Source organism: Natator depressus, chromosome 1 (assembly GCF_965152275.1).
Source record: "Natator depressus isolate rNatDep1 chromosome 1, rNatDep2.hap1, whole genome shotgun sequence".
Taxonomy (NCBI): Eukaryota; Metazoa; Chordata; order Testudines; family Cheloniidae; genus Natator; species Natator depressus.
Window position 1 is genome coordinate 37,944,499 of NC_134234.1, and position 18,992 is coordinate 37,963,490.

The following is an 18,992-nucleotide window of genomic DNA, read 5'->3' on the forward strand; positions in this document are numbered from 1 at the left end:
CATTTTCAGAAGTCCCTAGTAATTTTGGGGGGCCTGATTTTCAGAGAATGGGTGCTCAATTCTTTTTAAAAATCAGGTCCCTTTGAGGTGTTTCCAGTTGGGGAACCAAAATCATACACTTTTGAAAATGTAGGGCCATAAGTTTATGCAGTAATTAAACTTTTCTTATAGATAGTTTAAAAACCCTTTTATAACAAATAAAACCTTATTTATAACAAAAAAGCAGAATACTACCTCTGCTCCCATTGTAGTCAATGGGAATTTGTCTTTTGAATCAAGCCCTTATTGTATTTCAGAGACACAGGATCGCAGTGTGAACTGCTGCAAAGTTTGGATTTGAGGTTTTGGTTTGAGTCTTTCTTTGCTGTATTTATATATCCAACAATAGTTTTACTATAGACTGCAAGCCAGCAAAAAGAAAACCCAACCCAGGAATACACTTGCTATGGAAGGGAATAGAACTGCCTTGTGGACCTCATTGGTGAGTTGCTAGCTGGTGTAGTTTATAGCTGTTGTAATTCTATTGGGTGCAGTGGTAAGAGGTGCATAAGTCATATGGTCGTAAATTATGCCCCATATGTTTCCGATAGACTGGCCACTGTGCTTTTGAAATACAGCTGTTCATACAATGGTTGTTACTATAAGGTGGAAGAGTACAAGGAAAAAGGTTAGCGCTGTAATGTATATGGTCTGGCTTGTTTTCTTCCTTTAAATAAAGGTAACCATAATTTCCTCATACAGTAAAGTAAATATTGTACTTACTCAGAAATGCACGTCATCAAAGCAATGAGGGTACTCTTTAGTCTTTTTTAAAAAGGAAATTAGTGGTTCTCTGAGATCTCTCTGTTGAGTTGTCCAGTTTAACAGAATGGGTACACAAATTATTCCAGGCAAAATTAAAATCACATAGGAAAGAAAAATGAGTTAGCTCACAATAAATGGAAAATCAGAACATTAAAAATCAATGCCCTTTGCCCTCAGAGATCTATGCTGCTACAATCTCCTGGGCTTGTGTGTTTCTGATATTTCTCAGCAAATAGGATCATGAAGTGGTGTTCCAGGAAACAAGTCTCATCTTGAAATATGGCTTTAAATTTTACAGAATAAAGTAAAAAGAACAGGAGTACTTGTGGCACCATAGAGACAAATTTATTTGAACATAAGCTTTCATGAGCTATAGCTCACTTCATCGGATGCATTCAGTGGAAAATACAGTGGGGAGATTTATATACACAGAGAATATGAAACAATTGGTGTTACCATACACACTATAACGAGAGTGATCAGGTAAGGTGAGCTATTACCAGCAGGAGAGCGGGGTCGGGGAGGGGGAACCTTTTGTAGTGATAATCAAGGTGGGCCATTTCCAGCTGTTGACAAGAACATCTGAGGAACAGCGGGGGAGGAGGGGGCATAAACATGGGGAAATAGTTTTACTTTGTGTAATGACCCATCCACTCCCAGTTTCTATTCAAGCCTAAGTTAATTGTATTCAGTTTGCAAATTAATTCCAATTCAGCAGTCTCTCCTTGGAGTCTGTTTTTGAAGTTTTTTTTATTGAAGAATAAAGTACTGCTGCAGAGACGTTTTCATCTGCAAAGCCTCGTTTGCTCTTGGTTAGCTCATTCTTCCTCCATTGCGTAGCGGGACACAGATATGGGAATATTAATATCTTATGTCCATCCATGGAAAGGTCTTTTTTCACCCAGGCCTCTGCTAGCAGATGTTCCTTATCTCTTGCATTTTAGAGGATTGTTATTACTGTTAAATTATCGTCCAGCTGTCCCTGTTTCCTTCAGATTAGGGATCCAGAAACAGTTATCTGCCCACACAGAATTTTCTTTTGGGTCCAACCTCAATTGTTTAGGAATTTTATTTTAAACCAGACCATAAGATCAGAGTACTTAACATCTCCTGGATTCCCCAGAAGGTAAATTCTGGCAACATTTTCTAAGGCTTCTAAATTATTGCACAACTAAGTGTTTTTGATTTCCCACCACCTCTGTCTTCATTTTGTCATGTGATGTTTCCTGTTCACCCACTCTACCAATGAGACCATCTGTCAAGATTACTTCTTTGTTCAGAGTTTCCAAGTTGTTTCCTAAAGCAGACAGGATATTTTGTAGTTTGTTTAATTGTGATCAAGCATACAAAAATGCTGATTATGTTGGCGGTGTTGCATGGCCTTTTTTTTCATGGCAATATCGGGGCTGCAATGAACATTAGTACAGTTTTTTGTGTGTTGTGGGCAGCTCAGTAGAGTATGTGCTAGAAACATAGAGAAGTTTTGTTTTGTTGTAATTAAAAATTTATTTGAAAATAGCATTTAAAAAAATCAACAGAGCGACGAACAATCATCTTCCAGTTATCTTACCCTACCACCATCACCCCATGGCTTTTTATACATCAAGTCTCTTTCCCAAAGGCTCCTCCTGAGGCCATAACACCAGCTTTTCATCAGTTGGACATCCCACTGCACTTATCTGAAAGTTTAGGTGCATGTATAAAAAAATCCCCAAAATATATTCCAGATCAAATATTAGTAGGACCAGTGTTCATATTAAAACCTTCCAAAGACATCAGAGCCAACAAATTCTTTCCTAATCCTCACCCCATTTTCTCCCACTCCATTCCCCACGCACCCACCCAGGAAAGCATGGGAAAATAGATGAGGATTGGAAGTCAATAATTCAGACCCTTTCAAATCCAGAGGTGAGGGAGATGCAAATTTCAGTCAAAAACCCATCACTGAAAACACCAGATCTTTCCCATTTAATTTGAAAGGTTGTTAGCTAGGGCACGGATTCTTAACCTTTTTCTTTCTGATCCCCTCCCCCCACAACCAACATGCTATAAAAACTCCATGGCCCACCTGTGCCACAACAACTGGTTTTCTGCATATAAAAGCCAGGGCTGGCGTTAAGAGGTAGCAAGCAGGGCAATTGCCTGGGGCCCCATGCCACAGGGCACCCCACAAAGCTACATTGCTCAGGCTTCAGCTTCAGCCCCGGGTGGTGGGACTCAGGGCTCCAGACGTCAGCCTCATGTGGTTGGGCTTCAGCTTGCTGCCCTGTGTCCCAGCGAATCAAATGCTGGCCCTGCTTGTTCACTCCCTTTTCCAGATTATTAATGAATATGTTGAATAGCATAGGTCCCAGTACAGATCCTTGGGGGTTTACCTCTCTGCATTGTGAAAATGAACCGTTTATTCTACCCTATGTTTCCTATCTTTTAACCAGTTTCTGATCCATGAGAGGACCTTCCCTCTTATCCCATGACTGCTTAGTTTCCTTAAGAGCCTTTGGTGAGGGACCTTGTCAAAGGCTTTCTGAAAGTCCAAATATGCTATATCAACTGGATCACCCTTGTCAATATGCTTGTTGATACCTTCAAAGAATTCTAATAGATTGGTGAGGCATGACTTCCATTTACAAAAACCATGTTGACTCTTTCCCCAACAAATTGTGTTCATTTATGCGTCTGATCCGTCTGTATTTTACTGTAGTTTCTACCAATTTGCCCAGCACTGAAGTAGCCAGTACTCACTAGCCTGTAATTGCCAGGATATCCTCTGGAACCCTTTAAAAAATCAATGTTACATTAGCTACCTCCCAGTCATCTTGGACAGACACTTGTTTCAGCAATACAGTTAGTAGTTCTGCAATTTCATATCTGAGTTTCTTCAGAGCTCTTGGGTGAATACTATTTGATCCTGGTGACTTATTACTGTTTAATTTACAAATACGTTCCAAAACCTCTTCTATTGACACCTCAATGTGGGACAGTACTTCAGATTTCAGAGTAGCAGCCGTGTTAGTCTGTATTCGCAAAAAGAAAAGTAGTACTTGTGGCACCTTAGAGACTAACCAATTTATTTGAGCATAAGCTTTCATGAGCTACAGCTCACTTCATCGGATGCATACCGTGGAAAGTATAGAAGATCTTTTTATACACACAAAGCATGAAAAAATGGGTGTTTACCACTACAAAAGGTTTTCTCTCCCCCCACCCCACTCTCCTGCTGGTAATAGCTTATCTAAAGTGATCACTCTCTTTACAATGTGTATGATAATCAAGTTGGGCCATTTCCAGCGCAAATCCAGGTTTTGTTACCCAAAAAGAATACCTCTCACATGGCTATCTCCCCCATATCCTCTGCAGTGAAGACGAATGCAAAGAATTCATTTAGCCTCTCTTCAATGGTCTTGTCTTCCTTAAGTGCTCCTTTAGCACTTTGTCATCTAATGGCCCCACTGTCTGTTTGGCAGGCTTCCTGCTTCTCATGTACTTTTAAAGAAGTTTTACTGTTAGTTTTTGTTCTTTAGCAAGCTGCTTCTCAAATTCTTTCTTGGCCTGCCTTCTTATATTTGTACACTTAATCTGCCAGAGTTTGTGCGCCTTCCTGCTATCCTCACTAGGTTTTGACTTGCAAATTTTAAAAGATGCCTTTTTGCCTCTAACAGCTCCATTACTCTGCTGGTTAGCATAGTGGCATTCTTATGCTTCTCTTTTCTTTATGGTTTGGGATATATATTTAGTCTGAGCCTCTAATGTGGTGTTTTCAAATGGTCCCCATGCCACTTGCAGGTATTTAACCCTCGTGACAACTCCTTTTAATTTCCATCTACCAAGCACCTTCTTGTAGGTGCCAGCCCTGGTAGGTCCCCATAACCACTCAGACACATGGCTAAGTGAATGGGTATTATACTGGGACTGGCAGGAAAGGGAAAGGTTCAATTACTCCACTCTATGTACAGAGGCTTCAGTAGTGACAGTTCAAAGTGAGCTATAGAGGTAAGTGTTTTGGGTCCCTGAGGCAGCCCACTTGAGAGTCAGGGCTTTTCAGGTCTAGTGCCTGGGGTGCCTTCTCCAGTCCAGTCTCTCTTCAAGCAAATAGGAGCCTGCTGATTTCCAGGCCAGGCTCAATGAGTGTCTCTGGTTGGGGCCCCTCTGCACTGGCTCCCTGCCCAGCCACTGCTGCTCCCCTGTAAGTCGCACACAGATCTGAACTCAGCTGTAACGTTGCAGCCTGTTTCACAACTGGTTCTGTGTACAGTTCCTGGGGGTTCATCCCTGTGGCCAGCTTCTCTGCATCTCTCTGCTTGCCGTGTGGCTATTGCCTGGGAAAAGAGCCTGGCCACTTCCTTGTTCAGGACCCTGCGCCTGCCTGGCCAAAGGAAATGGAAGTGAAGTGGGGAGTGGGCTGACAGGAGTTGTAGTTCCTGGTTGGCAGATACATCACAGGCAATTTCATAAGCAAAGCACACATTAGGTTCCACATGGTTGACTCTTAATACCTAACTTGTAGAGTTCTCCGCCAGTAACATGCTTCACATTATCAACTTACTCATTGCTTGCTTCACAGAACTCTCAGCACTGTTAGTAAAATCTGGTTTGGGCAACAAGTCATTCAGAAATGGTTGCTCCAATGTTACATGCTAGATCACCTAGTAATACTGAAGGAATAGCAGATGAAAAATGTCAAATATCACAGAACACAAACATCCCGAATTCTTGTCAGGGGAATATCAAGTGCACTGGCACATTGAGAGAGGCCAAAAATTTGTGCACTGAAAGAATATGATTTACACCTGAAATAATTTATACACCAGTCTGCATTCACCAAATAATTGGAGATGATTATCCAGCTATAGTACATGATATTAAAGGAACTGAAATATATCCAATCTTGGCAACTACACTGGAGCATGTTAAGAAAAAGCACAAATGAATGACCATGAAAATACTGCAGATAGAGCTGTTCTTACCGTACAATATCCATTACTGTATTGTTATCGCTTTAGGGCTCTGATCTAATTTGCTAAATAAACACACGTATATCATCTTGTGACATGCAGACTACTTATTCATCCTGATGATCGTGAAGCATGAAAAATTCATGTCAATATGGACTCTGAGGAAAAGAAGGCCACATGCGGATTCGGACAGTAGTTATTGACCCTTCTCACTCAAGTCCCTATCTCAAGGCTACTTCTCAGGTCTCAGAGCATATTCCACTTCTTGTCCCTCATCCTGATAACCAGGGAACCCAAAAGATGCTACAGCATGTTACTCAGGAGAGTATTTTCTAGCTAAATAGCCTTTGGTTAACATGCACGAGAGTTTGGTGTTTTGGCCTGCTCCAATGTCCATTGAAGTTAGTGCAATGTTGCTGTAGATGTGTTAGTCCCAGAATATTAGAAGGACCAGGTGGGTGAGGTGATATCTTTTATTGGAGCAACTTCTGTTAGTGAGAGAGACAAGTTTTCAAGCTTAAACACCACTTCTGGATGACAGCAGAAGGGGCATGACTGAAATCTCATCCAGCTGATCTCTGGGTGCCAGACTGACCTCTTGTCTAACAACTATTCATTGTGGGGGCAATTCACTCAACTGCAGAGAGCCAGGACAATACTTATGTATCACTTTTGTGCCACTCTAGCAGTATTTTGAGGGCCTGATTTGGCTTACAAGGTGCATAGTCCCTCTGCACAGGGGTGAATTTAATCTTATGGGTTTAAAAGTTCAGGCACAAAATAGTAACCATAGAAATGGAGGTCAGAACTAAAATGTTTGCTCTAAGTTTAATTCAGGCACCTATCAGCTGTTTTTGCTCTTCTTACATAAGAAATAATTGGTACTCCTGTGGCCCCAGTCAGGGGTTAGATCTCACTCCTTTCAGACTGAGGGGAAAGTTGCAAAAGTGAGGGGACCTTGCTCTGCCTATCTCTACCACAGCTCTCTCTACCACATGAAGGGTCCTCTAGCTGGAGGATCTCCACTGAATACAGCTGTGGCATATAATATGGGGAGAGAGGTTTTTGGGGTGTGCAGATTCCAGACCATAAAAGGCTTTATAGATTGAATTCTATCAGGGAACAAATAGGCAGCTGGTGAAGTTCATGGAGCACCAGTGTCATGTCCTGGCAATAAGATGCTGTGACCTCAGAACCCTTTAGGCTAGGGGGTTACAAGAATATCCTAATTCTGGCATGTACATTCTGGTTCACCAAAGAATGTCATAGGAAATCTTAAATGAAAGCCAGGGTCACAATGGTCAATAATATCACTGTGAAATGTATGGACAGATACTGTGTGAGGAGTTATGTATCCACACTGAAAATATGTTTTTAGATTCTGTATCATAGCAGAGATGAAAATAACAGGTTTTCTGTCAGACAAGAGATGTTTATTCACCTTTCTCTCTGACAGATGTAAATTAAGCATTGTAAGCTAACACAATGGATATCCATTTATATGTGAAGTTATTGAAGAGATATGATGCCAACAGGGAAGCAGCACCCAGGAAGATAACAAGCCATGGGCAGTTATATTGTCTCTGAGACAGACCATGAACTTTGGGAATATAAGTAGAAGGCAAAGAAAATACCCCCTTATTCTGCACCTAGGAAGTAAACGGGCAGTGTATTTACATTCATAAAAACTGGCTCTCAGCCAGGTTGAAGACCCTGAAGAAAACTTTGGGTGAGATAAGCTTCTTTAAATAAGAGTTGTTCTTAGTTAAGTTCTAGAAAACTGTTATAATTTTGTTTTATATATAACTATTTGTTTTCAGTATCTGTGCTTACTATCCCCTGAATCTTTAGATTTTGATGGTAAATTTATTGTTGTTTTCACAATAAATATATCTCAGTGCTGTGATATTAAGCAAGGTGCTGACCCTGAGTTGCATCATTCAAGCTGGTATGCACATTGTTCATTTGGGAACAGCAGACTTGGTATTTCTAAGTGTTGAGTGGATAAGGGCTGAATACTACAGGGGGAATTTTTAAAGGGGATCAGGAACTGGGCTGTACCTTTTGTTATTCTGGAAGGCGAAGGAAGGGCTGGCATTAATCAAGAGGGGATTGCTGGGTGGCTAATAGGCTGGTGGTGTCAGGGAGCTGATATGCAGTTAAGCACCAGAAAGACACTCTCATATGGGAGGCAAGTGTGTAACATGGTGGCTCACAGTTCTGGGTACCCCGAGAACCATCCCAGATGTTCCATTCATCAAGAGAGTAGCTGCCTCCTATACCAGTTCTAGATTCCGACATTGTAATTGTCTAACAATTCAAAAGGGTCTATGAAAAGAAGATGATTGTAAAGTCTTCAGGGCAGGGCATGTCTCTACCTATGTACACATTTTTGGTTCTACTGCCATAAAAAATAACAACACCTGTTACTATAGATTAATCCCGATTTTTTACTAACCCAGAGTTTCCAAAATTGTTTATTGCCTTTCTATTCCCCCAGCCTTCTGATGGGCTATTGTATGGCCCCTGATTTTATGAAAGTTTTGGGTATCCCTCAAGATTTCATAAAATGGAGCTTTACCTGTAATACAAAAATATAATGAGTTCCCGTGGCTATTAGCCAGGATGGGCAGAGATGGTATTTCTAGCCTCTGTTTGCCAGAAGCTTGGATATAATATAATGAGTTCCCGTGGCTATTAGCCAGGATGGGCAGAGATGGTATTCCTAGCCTCTGTTTGCCAGAAGCTGGGAATGGGCGACAGGGGATGGATCACTCGATGATTTTCTGTTCTGTTCATTCCCTGTGGGGAACCTGGCATTGGCCACTGTTGGAAGACAGGATTCTGGGCTAGATGGACCTTTGGTCTGACCCAGTATGGCTGTTCTTATGTTCTTAGATATGCATCCAGCTAATCTTCTTAACCTCATTAGGCAGAGTTTAAATGACTTGCCTATCTTCTCCTGTATATTACAACCGTTCAATATTGTATCAAGATAAAATATACAGATTAGATTCTCTGGACACAGCTTCAGGAGTTTCCATGCACATTGGCAATTGAAGTAATAACAATGATATTACATGATTGATAGCAGATTATGGAGATTCTTGATTTGAGAATTGATGTGCTCCCATTTGATTGCTGCTTTTTTGTTATGCTGCATCCGAGCCAACTGCTGGGATCCAATTTGGCAGCTGGCTTGTTAACTATGAGAGTCAGATGCAGGCATGAATTTTTACTTATCTAGCAGTGACATCTGGTTTTGTGTGACCTGGCAGCTCCTGTTGTACAGATAGTGGGTTTGCTGATTAGGATGTGCTGAATCTCTGATTGGCATTTGCTTTTGGCTGATTACTTTCTTCATGTTTGTTTCTGTGACTGTAGAGAGATGCCTGCCCTAGAAAGAAATTCATAAGAGCTTTTAACACATGTATGAGTGGGGTTTCCTTGTGATTATGTGTTCAGTCCTTAGAAGAACATTCATTTCAATACAGATTTACTTACTGACTTTATGAATCAGATGGTGTTAATGCACATTTACAATGCTTAGCACTTTTCAGCCAGAAGGATGACAAAGCCCAATTCAAACGTATCGACTCCACAGGAATACCACTTCCCATCACTGAAACGCAGCCACCTGTTGCGTTTAGCAAGACTGCTGTTTAAAAACACACACAGCAATAATACGTGACTGGCTAGATACTGCAAAAGGAAACATTTACTTAGGCAGAATATAATTACCAAAGCTGGAAGCTGATCAGGGCATCTTTCAAAAAGTGTGAGGGTATCCTTAATACTGACCACTGCTCAGGACCTCAGTTTTATATGTCATTTGAAAGATGGCATCTCTACTAGCACAATGTTAACAGCTCGTTCCAGTTCACTATTGACTTAGAGGGAAAAGTGCCACTTATTGAATCACAAACACTTTTCTTGTAGCTACTATGTTTTTCATTAGAGGTCTCCCAATCTAAGTATGCACAAACTGCTCAGCTTATCATATGCATCAAAATCCGGCCCAGGGCAGTATAGCAGCAAGACTTATATTGATTTCAAAGCTTCTCTGCTCCAAGAGTAAAATCTGCACAGGATACTCGGGATGGTTATCTATCAAAGTTCATGTTTAACTGTCCCAGTCGTACAAATGGGCATCAAGGGGGAGGGCAGACCTCTTTGTGCTATATTTTTACTTGCTTAGTATTTCATTGGCTTCTTTTGTTAAGAAAATTTTACAATGAAATCTTCTGTAGGAAAAATTAGATAAGCAGGATTATGTGGCATTTGGGGTTTGCTTGTAGAGATTTGTATTCAAACTGGAGTTAAAGCTTGCTGTTTGTGGTGATGCTTGATTAGAGAGGGAATTGTTGAGGAATCCTTTAACAAACTGGAGTCAACGTCTGTGGCATTGTTGTCTCTTGAAGTGAGGACTCAACCTTGATCCTTTCAGACTGAACTGACAGCAATTTACAGAGTATAGTAAATTAACCTTTATCTTGCTTGCAAAGAACTTTTCTTGCTTTCACCCACTCTGTAAGCATCATATTTTCATTTCCAGCTTCTCTGGAAGTGGCACGCAGTTTTTTGGCTTCCCTTATACAAGAAACGGCCTTTCTTATGACTAATCTTTTAGTACCATCTTGATAACTCATAGACACTGAGCATCATTTATCAACATGGTAGCAATCAGTCCTTTGGATTCTTTCTAACTGGCTGACCAAAATATGAAACATATTAAATTAGCTCTGGCCCATATTCTTCAGCACTTACTTACGAGTACCTTACTCTACAATTAGTCCCACTGGCTTCATAGAGTAAAGTGCTATTTAATGTGAGTAAATGTAACAGAAGCTGGCCCTATTTTTAAGGTAATTTTTCAAACCATTGCAATGGGGTTTAGCAAGGCAACTTCTGTTACAGTCAGGGATACTTGTCTGGCTAAAACCCCAAATCGTGCTTATTGTTTTGAAAATGTAGTGACTTTTACATAGTGAATAATAACAAGAATATCTGGCATTTATAGAGCAATTTACATCTGTTCAAAGGGGAGCTAATTAACACAGTAATATTTGTCTGTGGAAAAACCTTTACTTTTTGTGTGGTGTGAAAACAACAAAAGGAGGAGGAATTAATTGAGAAATGAGCTGCCCAGGTTGTTCATTTTAATTTTTTTAAATCAGAAGACCTGTTCAGAAAGGCCTCATCCATGGCCATTCTAGTCCATAGAAGGGCTCACATTGACTTCAGTGTATACTGGGTAAGGCCCAAAGTGAATTTCCTTCAAACAAGATAATTAGTATGGGAATGCCGCCTGCTTCAGGTCACCCAAACCCAGGCTCTTTTTTGGTTTTAATATACACATTTAGCAAGCTTTCTCCCAACAAATATGTCAAATAAGACTCATAGCACATCAGCAACTGTTAATCTATCAAAAACACCTACATGGCCCCTACTATAGTATCTGAGCACCTCACAATCTTTAATGTATTTTTCCCCTCCCAAAACCACCCATGGTTTTGGGAGGGGAAAAATACATAGCAATAGTACAAAGTACAAAAATACATAGCAATAGTAGCAAAGTTCTACTACCCCAGCTTTATAGATGGAGAACTGAGGCCCTGATCGTCAAATGTATTTAGGCTCCTAACTTCCAGGGGATCCAGGCCCAAATGACTTGTCCAAGGTCACACAGGACAGTCTGTAGTGGAACTGGGAATTGAACCCAGAGTCCCAGCCTTGACCATGGGACCATCCTTCCTATTGTCCACCCTACCAAAATGCAAAACAAAAATCTCTCCACATGTTATTTCTATAGTCCAAAGTTTACACCACATGGAGGGAGGGAATAAAACATTTATAAACTCAGAAGCCTAACTTGCGCAATTCCAAATGTTCAAAAGACATATGCACATGCTGTTGACTGAAAATAAGATTCTAGTGACATACCATGTCTGCAGAGCCTACCAACTGAAATGACAATGAGGCTGAGGAGAGCACACAACCCTGGAGTTTAGAGACAGAGAAACAAAACCAGACTCTATCATGAGCAGCTATTATATAACGGAGATCACTATTAAAAAGAAAAAAAAAGGCTATTCAGATTGTAGAAAACTGAAAACCAAGTCCTCCCCTCAAACTATGGCTTCTTTGCTCTCTAATTCCTGGGAGGATAGTACTTTTAAATTCAAGAATCTCTTGTCTTCATCAAAACAATGGAAAATAAAAATAAACGGTCTATGTACAATATTTCTTTTCAAAATGATCGGAAGTTTTGCAGAATAAAGCAAGGGGTGGTTAAACTTGTTAAGATAAAATAAGAGCGCATCCAAACCTCTGTCTCCAAGATCAAACTGGACCTTTTTACAGGTTAGAAGGTGTCTGAATATATTTCCCCCCCAGTGGTTTTCATTTTTGTGTGTTTGTGCGCAACCAGAAGTAGAAGTGCTGAAATAATGATGGTGTTGTGGGAAATGTTATTTCTGGCTCAACTGGAAGCAGAAAGTATTGAAAAATTTAGCTGGCAAACCTGAAGCTCAATTTTGTATTCTCTTGTTCAGAGATCCAGCGGAACTTCTGGGTACTTATCCAAATCAAACTGGGAGGTCAGTGCTGCTCCCACTTTGCATGCAATGTACGGGTGCTCAAACTGCATTTAAACTGAACCTATATTGCTGCCTATGCAAAACTAGCACATTGGTATTTCTCTGTTGGACTCTAATTGTCTGTGAATCATTACATTGAAGGTGTGCCTGTGTACTCTATGTGTGAAGTATGCAAATGGAGATTTTCCCTAGGGAAATGGCATTATGCTAGTCCAGATACTGAGTGAACTCTGCACCAGAGCAGTGTTTAGCAATCTGTATCTTTACTATATTACATTCCTCTATATCAGCAAATTGCAGGTGAAGCAAGGTGAGGTCACTCCACTTCTATTCTTCCGGTGCTTTGCAGATGTCAATGTTTAGATATTTTTCCATTTTCTCTCCAGTACAAGACCCAACAACTATAGTGTTTCAAAGTGTGATGCAAGTGCTTTCATAGACATGGAAACACAGATTGGCACACTAAGGAAGTTGTAGTGTATTAAGCTTCTTGAGTAACACAGACAGCAGGTGAAAGACAGCACAAAGTTTTCCGAGTGAATGGAACCAGGTTTTTTTTCTCTTCAATTAGGCTGCTGACTTTCATGCAAAGATCGTGTCTCAGAGGATTAGAACACAGCAAATGCTTCAGGTCATCCCAGGTTCTGTTCTTTTCCTTAGTTATATTTATTGAGAAGTTGAAAGAGCCTATTCATGTGGAACAGCTAACTAAGAAAAGGAAAATATCTGACAATGATTAAACTTCTGTTGCTTGTGAAGGTACACGAGAATGACAGATTATGCTGCATGTGTTGATTGGTATCTTATCTGCTTATGTATAGCGACCTTCCAATTCATGCTTGAATGTTGAGTCTTATGTGTATGGCCCTACCAAATTCACAGTCCATTTTGTTCAATTTCACGGTTATAGGATTTTTAAAAAAGTAAATTTCATGATTTCAGCTATTTAAATCTGAAATTTCATGGTGTTGTAATTGTAGGAGTCCTGACCCAAAAAGAAGTTGTGTGTGTGTGTGTGTGTGTGTGTGTGTGTGGGGGGGGGGTGTCGCAAGGTTGTTGGGGGTGGGGGTGGGGGCGCCGTGGTACTGCTACCCTTACTTCTGCACTGCTGCTGGTGGCGGCGCTGCCTTCACAGCTGGACAGCTGGGCCGTGGCCGGGAGCTCAGCTGTGGAGACAGAGCTGCTGTTAGCAGCACAGAAGTCAGGGTGGCATGGTGTGGTATTGCCACCCCCACCCTTACTTCTGCATTGCTGCTGGCGGTGCTGCCTTCACAGCTGGGCGCCTGGCCAACAGCTGCCACTCTCTGACCACCCAGTTCTGAAGGCAGAGCAGAAGTACGGGTGGCAATACCACGACCCCCCTAAAATAACCTTGTGACCCCCCTGCAACTCCCTTTTGGGTCAGGACCCCCACTTTGAGAAATGCTGATTTTCCCTGGGAAATACGTAAAAGCACACAAAAGACCAGATTTCATGGGGGGGAGACCAGATTTCACAGTCCGTGACGTGTTTTTCATGACTGAATTTGGTAGGGCCCTATTTATGTGTTAAAAGAAGGTGTATAAGTAAGGGTGGATAAGGTATTTGGGCTATGGGCATTGACATCTATTATAGAAATTAGAAATGGGACAAAGGTTTTGTTTTTGCAAACTAGCTTTGCAAAACCAAAATAAACCCTCTGGATTGATTTGAATCTGGGTTTCATTTTATCAGGACCACCTCATCTTTTTGGAAGTAGGAGGGTCAGTTAAAAAGTTCTGATTCGGGCCACCTCTAACAGACATCTAAAGTACTGTTGCAATTTTAATGCACAGTTGTGAAAAAAAAATCTTATAAACTTTTCTGAGAGTTGTACATGGATCTGTCACACCTGAAGGCATCCTAAAATTGACACCATATATTTGCTCTTTGAAGTGTGCATAACATGTGTAGAGTTGATATAATATAGTGTATTCAAGTGATCACCTTTCAAGCAAGCTTGAATTTATCCAATTATGCAATGTCTGTCTGCTCATATTCTAAAATGCTACAGTGGCAGCTACCTTTGATGTACTCATAGAATCATAGAATATCAGGGTTGGAAGGGACCTCAGGAGGTCATCTAGTCCAACCCCCTGCTCAAAGCAGGACCAATCCCCAATTAAATCATCCCAGCCAGGGCTTTGTCAAGCCTGACCTTAAAAACTTCCAAGGAAGGAGATTCTACCACCTCCTAGGTAACGCATTCCAGTGTTTCACCACCCTCCTAGTGAAATAGTGTTTCCTAATATCCAACCTAAACCTCCCCCACTGCAACTTGAGACCATTACTCCTTGTCCTGTCCTCTTCTACCACTGAGAATAGTCTAGAACCATCCTCTCTGGAACCACCTCTCAGGTAGTTGAAAGCAGCTATCAAATCCCCCCTCATTCTTCTCTTCCGCAGACTAAACAATCCCAGTTCCCTCAGCCTCTCCTCATAAGTCATGTGTTCCAGACCCCTAATCATTTTTCTTGCCCTTCGCTGGACTCTCTCCAATTTATCCACATCCTTCTTGTAGTGTGGGGCCCAAAACTGGACACAGTACTCCAGATGAGGCCTCACCAATGTCGAATAGAGGGGAACGATCACGTCCCTCGATCTGCTCGCTATGCCCCTACTTATACATCCCAAAATGCCATTGGCCTTCTTGGCAACAAGGGCACACTGCTGACTCATATCCAGCTTCTCGTCCACTGTAACCCCTAGGTCCTTTTCCAAAGAACTGCTGCCTAGCCATTCGGTCCCTAGTCTGTAGCTGTGCATTGGGGTCTTCCGTCCTAAGTGCAGGACCCTGCACTTATCCTTATTGAACCTCATCAGATTTCTTTTGGCCCAATCCTCCAATTTGTCTAGGTCCCTCTGTATCATATCTCTGCCCTCCAGCGTATCTACCACTCCTCCCAGTTTAGTATCATCCGCAAATTTGCTGAGAGTGCAATCCACACCATCCTCCAGATCATTTATGAAGATATTGAACAAAACCGGCCCCAGGACCGACCCCTGGGGCACTCCACTTGACACCGGCTGCCAACTAGACATGGAGCCATTGATCACTACCCGTTGAGCCCGACAATCTAGCCAACTTTCTACCCACCTTATAGTACATTCATCCAGCCCATACTTCTTTAACTTTCTGACAAGAATACTGTGGGAGACCATGTCAAAAGCTTTGCTAAAGTCAAGAAACAATACATCCACTGCTTTCCCTTCATCCACAGAACCAGTAATCTCATCATAGAAGGCGATTAGATTAGTCAGGCATGACCTACCCTTGGTGAATCCATGCTGACTGTTCCTGATCACTTTCCTCTCATGTAAGTGCTTCAGGATTGATTCCTTGAGGACCTGCTCCATGATTTTTCCAGGGACTGAGGTGAGGCTGACTGGCCTGTAGTTCCCAGGATCCTCCTTCTTCCCTTTTTTAAAGATTGGCACTACATTAGCCTTTTTCCAGTCATCTGGGACTTCCCCCGTTCGCCACAAGTTTTCAAAGATAATGGCCAATGGCTCTGCAATCTCATCCGCCAATTCCTTTAGCACTCTCGGATGCAACTCGTCCGGCCCCATGGACTTGTGCACGTCCAGCTTTTCTAAATAGTCCCTAACCACCTCTTTCTCCACAGAGGGCTGGCCATCTACTCCCCATGTTGTGATGCCCAGTGCAGCAGTCTGGGAGCTGTCCTTGTTAGTGAAGACAGAGGCAAAAAAAGCATTGAGCACATTAGCTTTTTCCACATCCTCTGTCACTAGGTTGCCTCCCTCATTCAGTAAGGGGCCCACACTTTCCTTGGCTTTCTTCTTGTTGCCAACATACCTGAAGAAACCCTTCTTGTTACTCTTGACATCTCTTGCTAGCTGCAACTCCAGGTGCGATTTGGCCCTCCTGATTTCATTCCTACATGCCCGAGCAATATTTTTATACTCTTTCCTGGCCATATGTCCAACCTTCCACTTCTTGTAAGCTTCTTTTTTATGTTTAAGATCCGCTAGGATTTCACCGTTAAGCCAAGCTGGTCGCCTGCCATATTTACTATTCTTTCGACTCATCGGGATGGTTTGTCCCTGTAACCTCAACAGGGATTCCTTGAAATACAGCCAGCTCTCCTGGACTCCTTTCCCCTTCATGTTAGTCCCCCAGGGGATCCTACCCATCCGCTCCCTGAGGGAGTCGAAGTCTGCTTTCCTGAAGTCCAGGGTCCGTATCCTGCTGCTTACCTTTCTTCCCTGTGTCAGGATCCTGAACTCAACCAACTCATGGTCACTGCCTCCCAGATTTCCATCCACTTTTGCTTCCCCCACTAATTCTTCCCTGTTTGTGAGCAGCAGGTCAAGAAAAGCTCCCCCCCCAGTTGGCTCCTCTAGCACTTGCACCAGGAAATTGTCCCCTACGCTTTCCAAAAACTTCCTGGATTGTCTATGCACCGCTGTATTGCTCTCCCAGCAAATATCAGGAAAATTAAAGTCACCCATGAGAATCAGGGCGTGCGATCTAGTAGCTTCTGCGAGTTGCCGGAAGAAAGCCTCATCCACCTCATCCTCCTGGTCCGGTGGTCTATAGCAGACTCCCACCACTACATCACTCTTGTTGCTCACACTTCTAAACCTAATCCAGAGACACTCATGTTTTTCTGCAGTTTCGTACCGGAGCTCTGAGCAGTCATACTGCTCCCTTACATACAGTGCTACTCCCCCACCTTTTCTGCCCTGCCTGTCCTTCCTGAACAGTTTATAACCATCCATGACAGTACTCCAGTCATGTGAGTTATCCCACCAACTCAGTTTGGTGGGATAACTCATGACTCATAACTCATAACATGACTGGAGTACTGTCAGTCAGATTCAGTTTGTCTGTCTCTAGTTTGTTCTCTGTTTCCTCTTTCCTTTAGCTTCATCACCTTCTGTGGTTCCTGCTAATGCAGTTGTTTTCTTTTAACCCATCTTTGCAACAATAGAATACATCTTGTTGCATGTACTCTGCTTATTTGCAAAGCTATCTCCTCACATGAAAGTCACTGAGGTTGGTGACCTTTTTGATCTCATGATTTGATCACAAGCTAACAGATCTCACTGTTGTTGTGCTCAGATGATGGCCTTAGTATAACAAGCCGAACAGAAAAGGACAGAACTGTCAAGATGTTTTTCCTGATATTCTCAGGAGTGGTCCATCCATATAGGCAGACTAGGCAGTTGCCTAGGGTGCCAAGTTAAATGGGGTGCCAAATTCAAGGAAAAAAATCAAAAAGAAAAAAAAATGAAAAAGATGAAAAAAATACAAGTAAAATAACAAAGATGTTATTATTTCAATTCCTGTGCATGTATGGAGGGATTATGAATTATAATTCATTTCTCTACATTTCTGAGAATTTATTAACATGTCAAATCTTTTATTTACTGCAAAATAAATAATATTTTAACAATTTTTTTTTCAATTTGCGACAGGGTCAAGATGACCCACTCCGCAATTTTGATAAGCAATAACTCAGCCACAATGAAACACATTCGCTAGTGACAAGAACTGCAATGCTAGTGACACCCTAACTCGAATATATATTAAGGTCGCATAGCCGGAAATTCATGTAGAGTGGAGAGTCGGCATTGACTCATGACATTCAAAAGACACTGATGCTACAAATTTGTGTAGTGAGCTTCAGGCTTGTTCAAGATGACTGAAGAAACATTCCACTCCTGAAGAAGTACTGAAGGTTGTGAAAATAAACTCTGACAGTTTTCCAAACATTCTTATAGCTCTATGCGTTCTTTTAACTTTGACAGTTTCCATAGCTAGTGGGGAACGTAGCTTTTCAAAGTTAAAATTGATAAAAACATATCTGCGTTCAACAATGGTGCAAGAGAGACTTGTTGGACTTGCCACAATGCTAATAGAGCATGAAATAGCTGGAAAACTGGATCTAAAAGAACTAGTGACTGAATTTTCAAAACTTAAAGCAAGATTATGTTTTAAGAGCACAAAGTGTTTTTATTGGGAGTGTTTTGTAAATACAGGTTAAAGTTCATTGAAGAGTTTTCTTATTTCTTTCTATATTGGATGTGGCGGTAATGGCAGTTAAAGCAGGATAGCGTAATGGATGATTTTGGATTTGTAATAATAAAAATAAGTAAAATGTTTAATGCATTTTTATTTGAAATCAGACTGAAATATCATCTAGCTGTTATGTACAAATCTATTCTGAATATTTTGTGTCTCTATTTTATCTGATCTCAGAAACATTGGTTGGACAGACAGGTGGACGGATAAACCAAATAATTAAGCCTCTGTTTTAAAAAAAAAACACTTAAAAACATTAAAAGGAAAAAAGGGGTAAAATGTTTCCCAGTTTACCAAAAAACTGAGCCTAGATCTGCCCTTAGGGTTTGGAGGTGGAGGTGCGCCGATTGCATGGTTCGCTAGGGCGCCAGTTGCTGGCAGCTAGTCTAGGGCTGTCCCTCGATATTCTTCTATTATACCAATATTCTTCTATATTCTTATTGTATTCTTCTATTATACCAATTAATTCATCTCCCACTGGAGGCCAAATTCAACCTATAGACAAAAATAGAATTATGAACATTTATTAGGAGGGGTTTACAATGAACAGATCTTGCCAGATAAACTGGA